Raw genomic sequence first — 3,557 nt, 5'->3', positions numbered from 1 at the left:
AAATTATAATTTTTTTTAAATAAAAAAAATTATAAAGTTTCTATAATTCAATGTATACAAATTTCACTCTCAACTTTCACTCTTACATATGTTTAATTAATTTTAAAAATAAGAAACTTAAATAATTTTTTGAAACAAAAATAAAATAATAAATATTTTTATAAAATTAAAATTAAATTTTAATAAAATAAAATTAGATAAGTTAAAATCTGATCTGAATAAAAAAATATAATTTTCTCGTACTGAAATCCGTGATAAACAGAATTGACCGCGGTTTGTGATCGGGTTTGAATGCTGAAACCGGTGGAGGGTGAAAGGCCGAAGCAAAGAATTAAGTAATGGAAAGCAAACAGAAATAGAATGACCTAAGCCCAATTTGGTTTCTTCTTCATCCGTGTGAGCGGCAAACCTAAGCCCTTTCTCTTTACATGAGGGGCAACAACCTCTTCCTTCTCAATACATCATGATGAGACGCATGGACCTTTTCTCACTCTTCTCCAACGGAATCGCCAGAGTCCAGGCTGTCGCTGGTCAACCACCGTGCGAAATCCTTTTTCAGCTTCTTACTTTTGTCCAAAGCCACCGTCATTCACACAGCCAACCACCATCACCAGAACATCAAAGCAAATTCGAGAGGGTTATTATTCTATCTGTTTTTTTTTTCAGTTTTCTAAGGAGATCATTCTATGGATTTTTTTTGAATTCTTTCTTTTGTTGAAAAAAATTACTTGTTTTTAGATGCTTGGAACATTGCTTGTGTGAAAATTTTCAGATGAAGAATTTTTGTTGTGGTTTTTCGGTTATTGGAGGGAATGAAAATGGAGAATTGTTGAGCTGAAGATGAAACTGTGATAAATGAAAATGAATTTTGAGCAGAAAAGAGAAGGAAGTGGTCGTTGTTGAATAAAGATGTGAGTATGGTGATTTTATTATCTATTCGAGTTGGGTGCTTTAAGGGAATCATATTAAAGCAGGGCGTATTGTTGATGGAGGTTGAAAATCATTCTCCTTCTTTAAAGAGGAAGGAAAAGGTTGTCCGTAGAGCTTATTGGAGGGGTGAGTTAGTGGGTGAATAATTAGGTTTAAGTGGGACAATGAAGATTGGACGGAAAGATTTATTTTTATTATTTATTTTTAAATGGTGAGTGGGGGATTTAAAAATAAAAAAGGTCAAATTATGATTAAAAGGTGTTAGAAGAAAATGAGAGTTGTAAAGATAGAAAAAATAGAAGAGTGAGTTGAACTTCTAGGCTTTACAAACTCATATAGAGGAGTGTGTGAGTCATAAACTATTAATTAAAATTGAACTAGGAGGAATAAAAAGAAAAAAAAAATGGAAAAATAAATAAAATTTGCCTAATAAAAACAAAAGTGGAAAATAAAATCTTGTTTTTCTTTTCAATTGAAACATTTAATTTATATACTTTTTTTTTTAATTTTTGAACAAATTTTTATTGTTACAAAATTATTTTATAAAGATAATACTTTCTTTTTTCATTTTCCTTAACATTTTTAAAATTTTATTTTTTAAAATGTATTTTAATTATCTAAACTAAATTAGGTGTTGACAGTTACATAATAACTATAGTGGTAATTAAGATAAGAGAGAGTCTGTGTCAATATTAAATCAAATGTATTTTTACTTTACATTAATTTCCACTTATATGAATGGTACTACATTTCATACACCTGTATGAATCGTAAGACATTTTATTTCATTTTCCACACAAATAGTATACTAATAATAATATATTATTTTTACTTTACAATAATTTTTACGTCATTTTATAAAAAGTCATAATATTTTTATATGATGTGGTAGTATTGTACATAAAGCTGTGGTATTTTTATGTTGCCTTGATGTTTTATAGAAAACCATGATACTTTTATATGTTGCTGTGGTGATTTATAGGAAGTCGTAATATTTTTATACGATTTTGTGATATTGTATATGAAGTCGTCGTATGTTTGTATTGTGTCGTTGGTGTTTTATAGAAAGTCGTAGTATTTTCATATGAGGTCATGATGTTATATGATGTCGTGTTGTTTTATGAGGTTGTGGTGTTTTTCTATGAAGTTGTGATGTTCTATTCGTTATCATGATATTTTATATGATGCCATGTGATACGAGTTGTGGTGGTAAGTTGACATGCTTGTTGTTGGTTGTCGAGTTATGTATGAACTTGGTTGATTATTGATCAAGTTGTTATAAATGTTCTTCGTGGTGCTTGAGGTGATTGGCATGTTGCGTGATTAAGTGCTGGATTGTTCTAGTATTTGTAGTGTTAATTATATTGTATTTTGAAGTTTATCATTAGGTAAACATTGTTTTAAGGGTTGTGCATGAGAATGAGTTTTGGACACGAGACACTACGCATGTGTTGTGTGTATTGAATGCAATTTTGTGTTTGATCATATTTATTTTATAGTGATTGAGGTGTTTTATGCCGTGCAGCCCTTGGAGTGGAACAACGAATTGATGATGGATGAGTTATGATGTTTATGTGATGAACCATAATGTAGTGTTGATTGCATGTGATTGTTAAATTTTGTTTCTTATATACTCATGGTGGCGTGCTCGAGGAGGTCTTACTTTGGTAAGTAGGTTCTGTTTTGGCAAACAGTATCGAGGAAGTCCAACTTTGGTAAGTGGACCTTGTTTTTGTGAATAGGATAGTCCTACTTTGGTAATTAGGTCATGTTTTGGTAAAAATAACCGTGGAAGTCCTGTTTTGGTAAGTGGGTCATGTTTTGGTAAACAAGTCAAGTAGCCGGAGCATGGAAGAAAACATAGTAGGTTGTAGAGATAACATGGTTTATCTGGATTGAAGTAAGAATTGACGATGTTTTATTGTGTGGTAGATTTGATTTGAGTAGGTGATGACTTGGGCCCAAGCCCAAACTCCATTAAAGGGCTTATCACTTGTAGCATTTTGAGAAAGCTCTAAAAAGGACTTGAAGATACATCCAAGAGAGGAGAAGTGAAGGCTTTGTTCACTTGGATTAAGCAAGACTCTCCCAACGCACATTTGGGCTCGCCCAGTGAGATAACGTTGAGCCAATGACCTAGGGCGCCCAACATTAACGGCCTGTTTTACCCTTTTCACATGTAACTTATTTTTCATGTGTTTATGCATTGTAAACGTGCTAGATACGTGGCATTCGATCCAATTATGCGCCTAATCATCAAGATTATGATTTGTACAGTGGGGAAGGCTTGAATCAACCTATAAATTCACCTCTTCTACCCCTTTGTAAGCACTTTGAGTTTTATAGTAATGAAATGCTATAGAGATCACTCGAGCACTCATTCTCTCATTGTCACCAGCTAGAGAAAGTTCTAAACCTCCTCTAGCCACCTTCCCTAGTTAGGATATTGACTAGGCTTCAAATTAAACCACCACATACACCAAACACTTCATCGAGAATTCTCCCTTCCCTAGTTAAGATGCAACCCCTCTAAGTTAAGAAAACTTGTGAAAACAAAATATGTTAAGGTGTCATTCTCCAAGGATAAGTGACTTTGAGGAACCCGTAACCCTTAAAGACATTTCAAA

At 32.7% G+C, this 3,557-nt stretch overlaps 1 long non-coding RNA gene across 1 annotated transcript; it reads left to right on the top strand.

Annotated features, from left to right (window-relative positions):
- Window positions 1-320: 320 nt before the first annotated feature.
- On the top strand, window positions 321-3,247 carry LOC128193641 (uncharacterized). Its single transcript, XR_008245043.1, has 2 exons — window positions 321-637; window positions 2,456-3,247. It is a non-coding gene; the product is annotated as an uncharacterized LOC128193641 (long non-coding RNA).
- The last annotated feature ends 310 nt before the right edge of the window (window positions 3,248-3,557 follow it).

The sequence above is a fragment of the Vigna angularis genome, chromosome 8, assembly GCF_016808095.1.
Source record: "Vigna angularis cultivar LongXiaoDou No.4 chromosome 8, ASM1680809v1, whole genome shotgun sequence".
In the NCBI taxonomy this organism is placed as follows: domain Eukaryota; kingdom Viridiplantae; phylum Streptophyta; class Magnoliopsida; order Fabales; family Fabaceae; genus Vigna; species Vigna angularis.
The sequence above is the reverse complement of the archived record's forward strand: the minus strand, read 5'-3'. Positions and strand labels throughout refer to the sequence as shown.